Consider the following 15,703-nt stretch of genomic DNA (forward strand, 5'->3'; position numbering starts at 1 on the left):
GACGGCAAAGATGTTTAAGAAGATTCCCTTTACCCATACTGTATACTGTATTTTACTTAGTCCGTCGGTCTGTCATTCATGCTACAAAATATAATGAATATTTTTTTTAAATCCATAATAAAATTATCTTTTCGTTATTCCAATCCATGATTTTTTTGTGCTTCGCTGCTTATGGATGTTGTAATTCTTGTTAAAATTTTTAACATATGTGGCTTACGCCGATGCGACCAAAAAATGTATTTGAAAGCAGCACAATAGGAAAGGGTGAAGAGTATGAATAACGGGATGGGGGAAAATAACCCAGGGTCAAGGGATATGGGTTAAGATGGCTTAAAATTTTCTTATTTTCTCTTTATTTTACCCACTATTTCTTGTTTATGTCTTGTAAGTATGTCCATAATCATTATCCTGTATCAAGCAGTTTTTCAACAAATTTACTTACAATTTTGCTTTGACTCTTATACATTCGCATTCTGATTATTCAGTTCTGACATTATACAAGTGTTAATGCCCGTTTGTCCTACCCTTTCAGAGCTTCGCTTTTATGGATGTTGTCATCCTTGTTTAACTACTAAGTTTCCATGGAAAATTACTGAATTAAAAGATATACTAGACATTATTTTTCATCATGGTCTAGAACCGGGTTTTACCCGCCAGAAATCATTTCAGTGAGGAATGTAAATTTTACAGATTGAAAAACACGGTCTCTTATTAGTTGGCTTCAAACTTTGGGTTTGTTAAAACTAGCTCTGTTTTTTTTATTTTGTTCATCATTATTTGGGATATACAATTTATGTTTACTGAATAGATCGGCTATTAAGCCATGATGAAAATATATGTATAGAAAAATTATCCATTACCCCTGTGAAATACGAGACATAGGTCTCGCCTAACATTATTAGGGGTAGATAAAAAAAGGGGAATCCCAAATGATATTTTACAATAGGGGGGGGGGGGGGCACATCCATTCTATAAGTAAATAAGGAAATGAAGTTGCATAGATAGATAGAACTAAACTAGGGCTTTACAGCGATCTAAAGGGATAAGACAATGGCCGATAAATTGATGTACATCCCAATGATGTTACACAAATAGATTTTAGATTACAATCAGTGGTTCAAACATTTGGACACTTAACTTAAGGAACCAACCGATCAAACTTCATTAAAAGTCCGTAAAGTGGTAAAGCCAACAAAAAATTGGTATTATAAAACTTTGGGGACTATAATAAACAGCCAAATGTCCCCTCCCTCCCAGAAGGCTTTAAGTAATTAAAGCTTAGCTGATAATGGACAGCAGGGTTTAGATAGATATATAGATGAGAGGATGTTTGATAGATAGATAGAAAGAAAATAGGGCTTAATATAACTATAGGACAAATAAAAATGAATGTGTTGATAGATAGATATTAAATACATCTTTATGGTTTTTAGTAGCAAAGCTACTCTATAATTCACTTTGTCCCAAAGACCCAGGCCAGAAAAACTGGAATTATTTTTATGATTTTTATCTTAATATGTGTGGAAAATTATCTGTAATACAATGCTATACGTGATTTTTCAGTACGGCTAGGAACCAGTTATAATATAGCGGATATTAAGCTCTCCTACAAAGACCATAAGCGTCTACACTTTTTTATTAATAATATATTGATCGGTTGGTTGATTAATTTGAGTGTAATCTACAGAAGGGGTAATTTTGTGTATCAACATTGGGGATGTCAGCCATAGTCTTATCCCTTTAGATGCCTGGGTACAATTCATTCTATAGAAAGTTGGAGTGCTACTCCTGTGTGAGTGTGTTTAAGCGCGCACTTTGTTTGTTTGCAAGCGCGTTGCAGACACAGCGTCAGCAACACGCGCAAAACCAGAAATTGCGCGCGTAACTTTTTTTTGCTTACTCTACTTTCCCTTGAACATTTTTATCTACCTTTAGTTAAAATTTTAGTTTAAAAACAAAACGCTTGGCGTCTCTCATATGTCAATAGAATATTAATCTTGTGCTTGACTTATATTTTCTTCTATTTTTATGTTTTTCTAATACTAGTATATATTAAAGTTTTAATATTTATGATAAATTCTTTATGCAAAAATTACTTTTTAAAAAGTCATTGTTAAATACTAAATCATTACAACAAATTTACTGAATTGTCAATTTACAGGCGTGACTCTCTCACACACGATGAATAACCAAAAAATATTATTTATGGCATCTCAGTAATATTTACAAAAGATGCTGATTTAACTCAAGAGCGTTATTAAAAAAAACAGGGATTTAAAGGGATAAGACAATTAAATTACATTTCCAATGATGAAACACAAAATAACTTCTTCTGTAGATTAAGAATAGTGCTTTTGACGTTTGGACACTCAGCTTAATCAACCAACTGATCAAAATTCAATTTCAAAGTCCCCAAAGTTGTTGAGCCAATGAATAAGAAAACGTTATTGTAAAACTTTATGAACTAGTGTAATAAACAGGCCAATGTCCCCTCACTCCTTGCCATTACCTATCAGTATCCAGACTGAAATCCTCACACGGGTGAGGCTGGTGTCCATGACACTTTAACGTCAGGTCCAACAACTAAGGTTGATAATAATTTGATAATTCCTGTTACATCTAGGTACACCTTACAAAGCATATGCAGCTTTAAAATTTTTTTAACACAATTTCTATAACTTACTAACCATTTAATCAGATTTTTTGATTAATGATTTCTTTGACGATTTTGAACTTTAGCTTACGCAAAAAATCTCTATAATCTACTCTTATTATTAAGCATCTTATATTAAAGTAATTTTAGGACAGATTTTTGTTTAAAATTCTAGTTTGTCACTTTATAATTGTTACTAGCGGCTTCGCCCCTAGCCTCTAGTAATTCGTAATTTAGATTTTTTAAAAATATCTAAAAAAAATTTTCTTTTTATTGGGGGGAGGGGGTAGTTGTCCTTCCTATTTTAATTTTAGTTTTAAAAAGAAATTTTATTTGTTTTTTTTTTTTGGGGGGGGGGGGTATTTTTAATTTTTTGGAGGGGGTTGGGGGTGTCCCACCCCCCAAGAAAATAGTTATAAACCTTCCCGGGACCTATGAGAAGCTACCCTGTAAAGGAGAACCCAATCGGTTCAGTGGTTAGCGAGATCCTTCGCCACAAACAGACACACAGACATCGTTCTACTTTGTATTATAGATTGTTCGTTTGTCTGTCTGGTTTTTTCATCATTTTGTTTTAAATGTTTTCATTCTTATATCCTATTATATAAAGTAGAACGATGTCTGTCTGTTTGTTTATCTAAAACAAAAATTAAAAAATCTAAAATCAAAAGCTGGCTTATTGAATTCAACCACCCCTCCCTCCTCAAGTGCCCCTTGAGGCCTCTAGGGGGCGTAGCCGTATTATTTAAAGTAATAAGGTTTTTTTTTGTCTGAACTAACTACTGAATCAATTAAGTTCTTAATTTTATGAAAACTTCACATTAGTCTTAGTTATGATTTTAGACTAAAAATGCAGTCTCTACCCCTTTTATAGAGCTCCTAGATGCTAGGGGCTTTGTCGCTAGTACTTATTATTGTGAGATTTTTCTTGCTACGATATTTATGGACATGTATGTTGTATTTGTTTTGAAACACCTGACATTGCATAGGTGATAAGATAAAATGAAAACTAATTCATATAGTAAACAAATTTATCCATCTATCTATCTATCTATCTATCTATCTATCTATCTATCCATCTATTTATCTATCTATCTATCTATCTATCTATCTATCTATCTATCTATCTATCTATCTATCTATCTATCTATCTATCTATCTATCTATCTATCTATCTATCTATCTATCTATCTATCTATCTATCTATCTATCTATCTATCTATCTATCTATCTATCTATCTATCTATCCATCTATCCATCCATCTATCCATCCATCTATCCATCCATCTATCTATCTATCTATCTATCTATCTATCTATCTATCTATCTATCTATATATCTATCTATCTATCTATCTATCTATCTATCTATCTATCTATCTATCTATATCTATCTATCTATCTATCTATCTATCTATCTATCTATTAATATAAAGCAGACACCTGACACTATATAATTAAATAAACTTTGAGTCATTTGACAATATAATTTTAAATGAGATAGATAATACATAGACAGGGAGTGGACAATGGTAGTTAGATTAATCTACAATTAATTGCTCATAAGAGTTGTTGTCAGGAAGGTGATAGGTTTGAATCTCGGCCCAATCGCGTCATAATTTAAGACTTTAAAAATGGTCCCTACTGCTGATATGTCCACAACTTCGAATGAATTTTGGGGGCGCTACCGCTGGTATATATATATAAACAAGGATGACAACATCCATAAAAGCGAAGCACTGAAACGGTAGGACAAACGGACGTTAACACTTGTATAGTTTCAGAACTGAATAATCCTAATATAAATGTATAAGAGTCAAAGCAAAATTGTGAGTAAATTTGTTAAAAACTGCTTGATACAGGATAATGTTTATGGACATACTTACATTTTTAGGACTTGATTATAGAGTTGCTTCGTTTATTACATTATACTTTGTTGTCCCAGGAATCAATATACCAAAAATCAGATCAATCGGATAATTAGATCACATAAAAATTTGATGTTAAAAAAGTCATCATGTTTAAAATGGACGTACGGACATTTTGGTAATGATTATAGAGTTGCTACGCTTTCTAAATCGTACCTAACTGCTAAAGGAATCACCATGCAAAATTTGAAATCGATAGGACAATTCTAACATGCCTAAATTAACGAAAAAAGCTATCCGTTACGGACGGACGGACGGACCGACCCTAATTATAGAAAAGCTTCGCTTTTAATAAATAGATAAATAGATATTTAGATAGATAGATGTATATGATGTAATTATCCCAGGTGTTTAAAATTATCTAACCACCTGCATTTGGGGGGTAGTGCAAGAATAGGGGGAAGGTGGTCCCAAAAAAGAGGGTGGGGAGGGGGGGTCAATTTATATAGGCTTGAATTTTAGAGATAAGAATATATACAGGGATCTAAAGGGATAAGACAATGGTTGACAAATTGTTGATACACAAGATTACCTATTCTGTAGATTGAAACGTTTGGACTCTCAACTTAATCGACCAACCAATCAAAATTTCCAAAGTTGTTAAACTAACGAATAAGAAAACGTTATTATAAAACTTTAGGGACAAGTATAATAAACAGCTCAATGTCCCCTCTGTCCCTGGAATATACGAGTACAAATTTTGATGAAATTCTTTTATTTGCAAAGCCTTCCATCCGTACGTCCATCCGCCCGTTAACAAGAATGCCCGAAATGACTTGATAATTTATTTAGGCATGTTTGAATCACCATAACGATGAATTCTGAAATGATTAGGTACAATTTAGAAAGAGTTGCAACATTTAAATCTTATCAAACAAGCTCGTATGTCTATTTTAAAAGATATTTTTAGATTATTTTCCTGTTATGAAGTTACCCGGTTTCTCATATTTTTTAATTGACGATTCATAGAGCGTTTGGGCACATTGTAGGAAGAAAGCACAGCAATTCTAAAACATAATTGTTATAATAAAGTAACAGGATATTTGTCTGTCTGTCTGTTTGTACCGAAGGATCTCTGAGCCGATATGGTCCTCCTTCATATATTCAATCTAAAATAAAAAAAAACGGATTATCAAATTCAGCCCCCCCTTCCTCTGGTGCCCCTAGAGGTCATTATTTATAATTAACTAACCATTTAATTTGATAATCATTGTTTTACCAAGCTAAGAACAAATTTATCCCTGTTTAATTAAATTTATTTGGCAGTATAACTTATCAGGAAGGAAGGGGACTATGAGCTGTTTATTACACTAGTCTCCAAAGTTTTTAATAACGTTTTTTTATTCGTTGGCTTAATATCTTTGGGGCCCCTAATGAATTTTGATTGGTTAATTCATTAAGTTCAGTGTCTAAACGTTTCAACCAATAATTGTAATCTACAAAAGAGGGAATTTTGTGTATCATCATTGGTGATGTACATCAATTATGGCCATTGTATTATCCCTTTAAATCCCTTATAACTTATTATCTATTTCATGCATAAGATAAACAAGGATGACAACATTCATAAAATAAAGTTGAAATAATATAAAGGGTTGCAATTAATGTTTAAAATGAATAGGATAATTCTGCAAAGTCCAATCTTTATTTTATTAATAACAATTCTCAAGTATAGGACAAAGTTCTTAATTTTGGTGTAAATATTGAATTGTTCTTGTTGGTAACAAAGCAACTACATTATCCACTTTGTCTGTTCGTCCGTCCGTCCGAAAACATGCGGGGCTGTATTTTTCATGATTAACCTAACCTAACTTTTAACTGTAACAGTTGGTCTGATTTCCACTTTGATCCGTCAATAGCATTTTACTTAAAGGGAATTTACAGACAGACAAACAGATTGACACGTTTGACATATAGAGTGGATTTGCTACCAACTATTTCTGATAAGTTAGAGTTGTTATGATAAATGAAATCAATAATAAAATTCTCACTGCAATCGATATCAATTTTCTCAGATATATACATTTACATATATTGAGGTTTTAATAGCATAAAGGTTGAAAAATACTACAGCCATATCGTACCAGGAAGCATCTTGTTGGCGAATAATTTCGATAGTTAATGTCAAATCTATTAAATGAAGCTAATCTTTACAATGCGTCAACCATGCTAAAGTTAAATAAATGTTATGTTATAATGTACATTGTACATCTCTTTAAATATTTAATTTTGAGGTGGTCTTCAAAGGGGTGTAATCCACTTGTCAAGGGGAGCGTAGAGAGTTGTGGACACATAAGGGGGTGCATCTAAACCCCTTTTTAATGCCTCTGTAATTATCCTATCTTTAAGTAGGCTATTGTTAAAATTAGATTAGCTAAGTCAAAAGGAAAATGATATATATCGATTTGAAACAATAAAATAGTAAAATTAAATAATTATGTATTCTATGAATTTATTTTCGAATTTTGTCGAATTTCTTAAAAAATTTTAAACATTTTTTCATATACCAAGAGATTGTTGCCCACGGTTAGGGATGGAGGGGATTTTAGACTGCAAATATATAGGTACCCAAAGTTTTGTAAACTATATCTCTCTTTCATTGGCCGTAAAACTTTGGGTACACTAATTTAATCATGATTGATTGGTACAAACTTTCAGTTCTTGCACTTTTTCGCCAACAATTTAGATCTACAGGAGGGAACTATTGATAATTGTTCAATTGTATCATTCCTTTAAATATTAAAGAAGCTTTTATTAAAAAGTCATGTCTAAAAACAAAAACAAAATTCAATAGAAAATGCCCAATGTGTTTGAGTAAGCGAATAAGACTTTGGGTACTAATGTAATTTACAAACCAATGTCCCTGATCGATTTTAACTGAAGAAGATTAGAATATTTCCGGCCCCCAAATTTTTTAAACATGTTGATTTTTTACTTTTTTGACATCAATTTTTTGTATGTTAGAATTATCCGATTCATCTGTTTTTTGGAATACTAATTCCTATTACAACAAGGTACAATATTATAAGCGATGCATATCTATAATCTAGTCCTAAAATGTAAGTATGTCCTTTAATAGTATTATGTATTTATCCTTCAATTTCAGAGCTTCGCTTTTATGGATGTTGTCATCCTTGTTTTTAAAAACCATGACTTTGAGACAATTTTATTCGCTATGACTGACAAACATATGAACAGAACAGCTGTGATTTCAAATAATTATCTATGAAAATCGATGTTTTTAATGCAACAGCGTCTTTGTAGATCAATTTATTGATTTAAACAAAGTATGATAAAATATGTAATTATTGATTTTACCTGTTTTTTCTAAAGCGAGACTTTTCTAAAGTCGGGGTCTAAACGTTAATGTGTCACAATGTCAATGTCCGATTAATAAACTTAGTTAATTTGTTTCTCAGTATGGATTCGAAACCGTTTAATATATGCTGGATTAGAACTGGTTCTAGGCCTTACTGAAAAAATCATTTATCGTATTGTATTATTTTCTACGAATAATAAAATAAAATTCATAATATTAATATCAGTTTTGTTAGCCCGGGTCAAAGGCTCCTTGGGGCTAATAAAACCGGAACATAACTTTTACTATCCGCGGAAAGCTGTCTATAATACGATGCTACAAATAACTATTATTGTTTAATTTTCGACATTTAATGTAGCATAGTTATTCTTTAAGTGGCACCGAAATGTCCTGTTTAAGATCTTATATAACTTTCATGACAAATGTTGTGTTTCTATTTTATATTTTAGCAAAATATATGGTAATTTTCCTCTTTTTTCAAAAAGAGTAGCTTCTCTATAATTATGATTTTCTATACTATAAGACGTACGTTTTTTTGTAGGAAGCTGATAATTTTTCGGAAGCTAATTAAGTTGTAGAAACTGGTTGGCCCTGTTGAATTACATATTTCGCAGCAAGATAATCGGTGTCTGGCGGCTGAAAAAATAAACGGCTGTGGCTCATAATGACTATTATTTGGTTCATAAAATTAAAAGAATAATGTCATTGTCATTTTGGCGCAGTTTGAAAGAGCAAAAATCATTGGCGTGCAATGGGCTTTGCCAGGAAGGTTTTTACTTGAGAGACTGAAAAAAGGAAAAAGCAGGCGACCCCAATTTAAATTTCAAGGGGGTGTTGACACCCCTTTCGCGCGCCAATGTTTTATTTTTTTTGCAAAAGTCCTATTTATTAAGAAACAAGGATAACAAATCTTACCTAACTACTAAAGAAATCACCAAGCAAAGTTTGAAATTGATGAGACAATTCTAACATGCCTAAATTAACGATAAAAGCTATCCGTTCCAGACGAACGGACGGACCGATCCTAATTATAGAAAAGCTTCGCTTTTAGAAATAACATGAATATAGCCTTAAAAACCAAAATACCAACATTATTTTTTAGAGCAGCTTGCTTTTATATAGTTTTTGATGAAGTACAAAATCAAATTAAACGGTTATACAATAAAACTTTTGAAGTACGTATAATAATAAAAATGTGTGTGTGTGTGTGTGGTGTGTGTGTATATCTGAGTGTACATGTGTGTATTTGTGTGTGTGTGTGTGTGTGTGTGTGTGTGTGTGTGTGTGTGTGTGTGTGGTGTATGTGTGTGTGTATGTGTGTGTGTGTGTGTGTGTGTGTGTTTTTATGTTTGTGTGTGTGGTGTGTGTATGTGTGTGCGTGTGTGTGTGTGTGAGTGTGTGTGTATAAGGATAAAAGATAGCGTAGTTTGGTAGCTGCTTTTATTTAACTTTCCCAAAATAACACCAATAAATGTTCGGAAATAGCTAATTATAATGAAACAAAAATTTTTTGACTACAATTTAGGTTTACTTATCTAGGAATCTTTATTTATCTATCAGTTTATCTATCTATCTATCTAAATAACTTTATATATATACCTTTGAAATTAGATATATATATTACTACCTATGAATCTAGACATCTATACTTCTTTCTTTCTAAATATATTTCAAAATCATGCTTGGATGCCTAAACCCTTTAAATGACGATCTTTGTCTATAAATCCTATCTGTAATGGATTATAAGATCTGAACCAAAGCATTGCACCCTACGCCGCAACAAACAAGTATTTGTCTTTTTTAATGTCTCTTGTTTGACCCAATGACCAGGACGTCCAAGCTTTTTTTTGAGGGTGGGGAGAAACAAGTCTAGATAGTGTTTGGGGGGATTTCTCCATTGGGGGGGAGGGGATAAACACCCATTAACACATCCCCTTTGCATGTCCTTGCATTACGTTCTTGACTCTAACCAGCCACCTCTCTAACGTCAAGCGTTTAATTTCGCGGGCAAATTTTTTGCTGTTTTGTGGTTACATAAATATTGGCATTTCTCTGTGTCGACCATTGTGCACCTGTCCCTTCTATACATACGCTGCTGGATATATAATATGTGGACATTGTTAGAGATTCTTGCATACCCTGGCTAACGTAACGATAAACCACAACCCACATTATGACATTACCCCCATCCCCTCAACCAATTAACCACGGAGGAACATATTGACCAAAATATGAGGACTATATAGTAGCAACCTAAATTGAATACAAAAATTCCCCTGTCATAATATCCACGTTTTAAAAATCTATTGCTTTGTTGTATTACATTACTTTAAATTCTGCCGGTTACTTTATGGGGTGACCTCATTTTTGGTGTTCTGAAGATTACAAAATTTTAATTTTTGTATTTTGCAATGTTTTTGGCTCCATAATATCAACTTTGAAAGATGATTCCTGTTTCAATGTGAATGAATATTTTGATTTTAAAAAATAAAATAATTTTCATTTCTACGTAAAGGAATTTTCATAAGATTTTTTAGTTTGCGTTGGTGGTTTCTAATAAAAATAGGCACCATTTAATAAGCGAAGAATCTTAATGATAAAACTTATCTACAGTTCAATATTCTCTTTTTATATCACATAAATAAATCTACAAAAGTGTGTAAACTTGTTCCACCCCAATGGCTTTCAGGACATTCAATGTTCATCTGCCTGCTTTCAAATATTACCATGCTTTTTTTCACAGATTAACCATTATCTATCTATCTTCTGTCTATCTATATATATCTATCTATCTTTTGTCTTCCTTTCCATCTGTCTATCTATCTGCTAAAGGTATATCAACCTGCTTTCAAATATTACCATGCTTTTTTTCACAGATTAACCATTATCTATCTATCTTCTGTCTATCTATATATATCTATCTATCTTTTGTCTTCCTTTCCATCTGTCTATCTATCTCCTAAAGGTATATCAACCTGCTTTCAAATATTACCATGCTTTTTTCACAGAATGACAATTATCTATCTTTTGTCTATCCATTTATCTATTCTATATTTCTATCTATCTATATATCTATATTTCTATCTATCCATCTATATAACTAAAATTTTAACTTTCTACTAAAACTTAGTCGGCCTGCTTTTAAATATTACCATGCTTTTTTTCACAGATTAATCATTATCTATCTATCTTCTGTCTATCTATCTATCTTTTGTCTTCCTATCCATCTGTCTATCTATCTCCTAAAGGTATATAAGCCTGCTTTCAATATTACCATGCTTTTTTTACAGGCTAACAATTATCTATCTTTCGTCTATCCATCTATCTATATTCTATCTATCTGTCTATCTGCAAATTCTAACAGATTAACAATTATCTATCTATCTTTTGTCAATCTAACTATCATTCTAACTATCATTGCTTTCAAATATAACCATTTCTTTCACAGATCTGAACAATTATCTATCTTTCTTCTGTCTATCCATCTATACTATTCTATATTCTATCTATCTATCTATTCTGTCTATTTGCATATCTATCTCCTAAAAGTAAATCTGCTCTGACCGCTTTTAAGTATTACCATGCTTTTTTTTCACAATTATCTATCTATCTTTTGTCTATTTAACTATCTATCTGAATATCAACCTATTAAAATTTATCAGCCTTTTCCTTCTAAGAGAAATCACCTCAATGTAGAAATTATGCAATTTAAATTTTCGAAACCCATCACAAAATAAGATAGGTACAATCTAATAATTATTTTATGGAATGTACACTGACAGACTTTGTATTTTTATAGAGTAGCTATTAATCTACATGGAAGGGAGGGGACAATGGACTGATTATTACACTAGTCCCCAAAGTTTAATAATGATGTTTTCTTATTCATTGGGGACTTTTAAAAAATTTGATTGGTTGGTTCATTTATTTAAGAGTCCAAAGTTTCAACCACTAATCTTCAAAAAGGGGATAATTTTGTGTTTCATCATTGGGGAAGTACATTAATTAATTCTTTTCTATCAAGTTTAAAACGTAATATATAAAAGAAAAGCTTACAGTTATGACAATTAGGGAAAGCTTTCTCGTGAAATTAAATTCGAATTCATTCCAATCATTTTTCTCTTTTATGCTTTTATCTTTACTAGCGGGGGAGGGGGGTGGGGTGGGTTAAGTCAACCCCCCCCCTAATTTCAAAAAAGAAAAAGCTAGAAAAAAGCAGGATCTGTGAGAAGCTACCCTGTAAAGGAGAGCCATATCGGTTCAGTGGTTTGCGATATCCTTTGGTACACACACACACACACACAGATACTTTTCATTTATTATAATTTTCTTATAGTAGAGAATCTCAACTTGCATCCTACATAAAAAAATAGTAAGGTTTTTTTTTTCATCTGAAACTTAGGATCTCAAAAACTACCTAACTGATTGGGTTCTCTCTCTTACAAATATGTAGGTACAACTCAATGCTATATAAAACAAGGATGACAACATCGATAAAAGCGAAGCACTGAAACGGTAGGACAAACGGACATTAACACTTATATAGTGTCAAAACTGAAAAATCATAATATAAATGTATATGAGTCCAATCAAAATTGTAAATAAATATGTTGAAAAACTGCATGATACAGGATAATGTTTATGGACATTTTACATTACATTTACATTTTTATATTTTTAGGACTTGATTATAGAGTTGCTTCACTTGTAATACTTTGTATATTGTACTTTGTTGTCCCAGGAATCAATATACCAAAAATGAGATCAATCGGATAATTAGATCACATAAAAATTTGTTGTTAAAATAGTAGAAAAATCAACATACGGATATTCTGGTAATGATTAAAGAGTTGCTACGCATTCTAAATCGTACCTTACTACTACAGGAATTAGCATGCAAAGCCTCAAATCGATAGGACAATTCTGTCAGGCCTAAATTAACGAAAAAAGCTATCCGTCTTGGACGGACCGACCCTAATTATAGAAAAGCTTCGCCTTTAAAAAGCTTTTATTGTTTAAAGAAGAAAATAGTCCAGCGGTCTGTGAGATATTTTGGTACAAAGAAACAGAGACCGCATCCTTACTTCCTTTATCTATCTATCTCTCTATCTCCATCTATTTTCTCTTAAACATAATAAAAAGATAATTAATTGTTTGGTATTTCAAATTACACCCACACACACATTCATACAAATATACACACATACGCTTACATACAAACACAAAGACATGCACACAAATATATTATATACTAGCCTACAGCTCACGTTGTTCACTGGTCTGTAATGTTCTTGAGAATATTAAATATCCGTACTGGAAAGGTAGAAAGCTGATGCAAATATTAAGGTATAAAATCCGATGTATTAAGAATTCAGGGTTAAGACAGAAGGCTTATCTTATGTTTGCTGACCAATGCATGTATACTCTAAGAATAATATTGTCTGTCGGTCTGTCGGTCTATCGGTAATGCTCTTAAATAATTTTCCCAGCTTTTATCGAAGATATTTTTTGTGTAAAGATTCAAATACCACTAAATATCATTACTCAGTATGTCTGTCTTTTGTGCACCCTTTTTGCTTTCATTTGCTTTGCCTTTTATTTTTTTAATTCAAGAGCTTCTATAGTTATGAATTTTGTCATCCTTTCTGTTAAATGTTAGTAGCGAAGTCAATAAATTTAAATTTAAAAAGTTTTACTTTCTGTCTTAAGTGCTCTGAAATAAATAAAATTACTGTAGGAGAAATGTTTATTTTCCCTTCTGCTATTTAATATAGAAGGTTTAATTTTTTGGAAAGCAATGCACTTCTGTACGCCTATAGCTAAAATATTGTTTTAGATTACATTTTTTATCAAGATTATAATGGAACATTTGCAAAATTCATTTTCCGCTGTTATTTAGTAGCGAATCTCATTTATAATTCAAAATGTCTGTCCGTTCGTCTGCTGTTGGCTAGGATTAGGGGAAAATGTGATTTTCTCATTTACTAATCAATGGCTGAAAAATTGTGTAAATATTCCCAACCTAAATAAATGGACCTCATTTATTGGTCAGTTTGAAAAGGGATTGTATAATATTAATGATCTATTTCTTGTTAAAAGCAAAACTTTTCTACAGTGGGGGTTGGTCTGTCCATCCGAATATCCCTAACAGATAGTTCTGATTGTTAATTTAGGCATATTAGAATTGTCCTATTGAATCTAAACTCGACAATAAAATTTTTGAAACTGTTATAGCCTCTCCCCTAATTCTCTCTCGTTCTCTCTCTTTCTTTCTCTCTCTCTATCCTACCGTTCTCGCTCTCTCTCTCTCTCTCTCTCTCTCTCTATCCCCTAATTCTCTCTCGTTCTCTCTCTTTCTTTCTCTCTCTCTATCCCCCCGTTCTCTCTCTCTCTCTCTCTCTCTTTATCCCCTAATTATCTCTCGTTCTCTCTCTTTCTTTCTCTATCTCTATCCCCACGTTCTCTCTACCTCTCTCTCTCTCTATCCCCTAATTCTCTCTCGTTCTCTCTCGTTTTCTCTCTTTCTTTCTCTCTCTCTCTCTCTCTCTCTCTCTCTCTCTCTCTCTCTCTCTCTCTCTCTCCCTCTATCCCCTAATTATCTCTCGTTCTCTCTCTTTCTCTCTCTATATATATCCCCCCGTTCACTCTCTCTCTCTTTTCTCTATCCCCTCGTTCTCTCTCTCTCTACCTCTCTCTCTATCGACCCGTTCTCTCTCTTTCTTTTAAAAATATTAAGTTGCACATAAAGATTACGACTTTAACGTCTTATTTTATAATATCTGTTTAACTGATTTATTCAGTATTTTTTTGTTTTATCTATATTTAATGTAACAATACACGATATAACGTTTTGCCTCATTTTTTTAAACATTTTTAAAAGAATATACACCTAATATTTTTCATTTCAAATTTTCGCCCTGAAAGGGTTAACATGTTTAGTTTAATATCAGACCACATTAAGGGAGTGTCGCACGAATCAATTTATATTAAAACTAAGTTTTCTTAGATTTACTATATTATAAAATTAAATTTTCTGTGTTATGAATAGAAATCAAATACTTCAATGTTATTCAAATAGCAACATGAATTAAAAAAACTGAATTAATGACGCTAAAAGTAGAATAATGGGTCTTAATGTTCTGGTCAATGAGAATTTAATAGGGATTATTGGAGCACTATGAGTTTTTAACAATCTTTACTTGGAGAATTCGAGCTCGATTATAGACGTTTATTTCCTATATAGATCTGTCATGGATCTTGATGCAATACAGCAGGCTGTTTTGTACATGTTAAAAATTAGAAGATTTCATTAAATAAAAGTAATCGCAAATATACTTAGTAAATAAAAAGTATAGTATTCTGAAATAATAGAAACTAAAACTTAAGGTTAGGTTACGTTATTATCTGGTTAAAATTTTAATGAAATGGTCGCCAACGTTGTTTTTCAGGTTTTGTGGGTTAAGCTAGATATATCCATGTATGGGGATGCCAGAAGATCATTTTTTAGCCTGCTACACGATTCCCTTTATTAGAAAACATAAAAATCTGGTGTTAGATCCATGTAATAATAAATCTATAATCAAAAGCTTTTAAATTTAAAGATATTTCAAAAATTCCATTTGATGGCATAATTGGCTTATCTGGAGTTTGAAATTAAAAAGTAGCTTAATGTCCATTTATCTGTATGTCCTGTTTTTCATAACAAAATCCTTGTCTTTTAATTTTTGTCATTTCCGGTTATTTGTTGAAAAACATACTTATTGTTAATAATCTTTTAGGTTTTAAAGCGATCATACGATTACAC

This window comes from Acartia tonsa, chromosome 14, assembly GCF_053477335.1.
Source record: "Acartia tonsa isolate MP-2025a chromosome 14, ASM5347733v1, whole genome shotgun sequence".
In the NCBI taxonomy this organism is placed as follows: Eukaryota; Metazoa; Arthropoda; class Copepoda; order Calanoida; family Acartiidae; genus Acartia; species Acartia tonsa.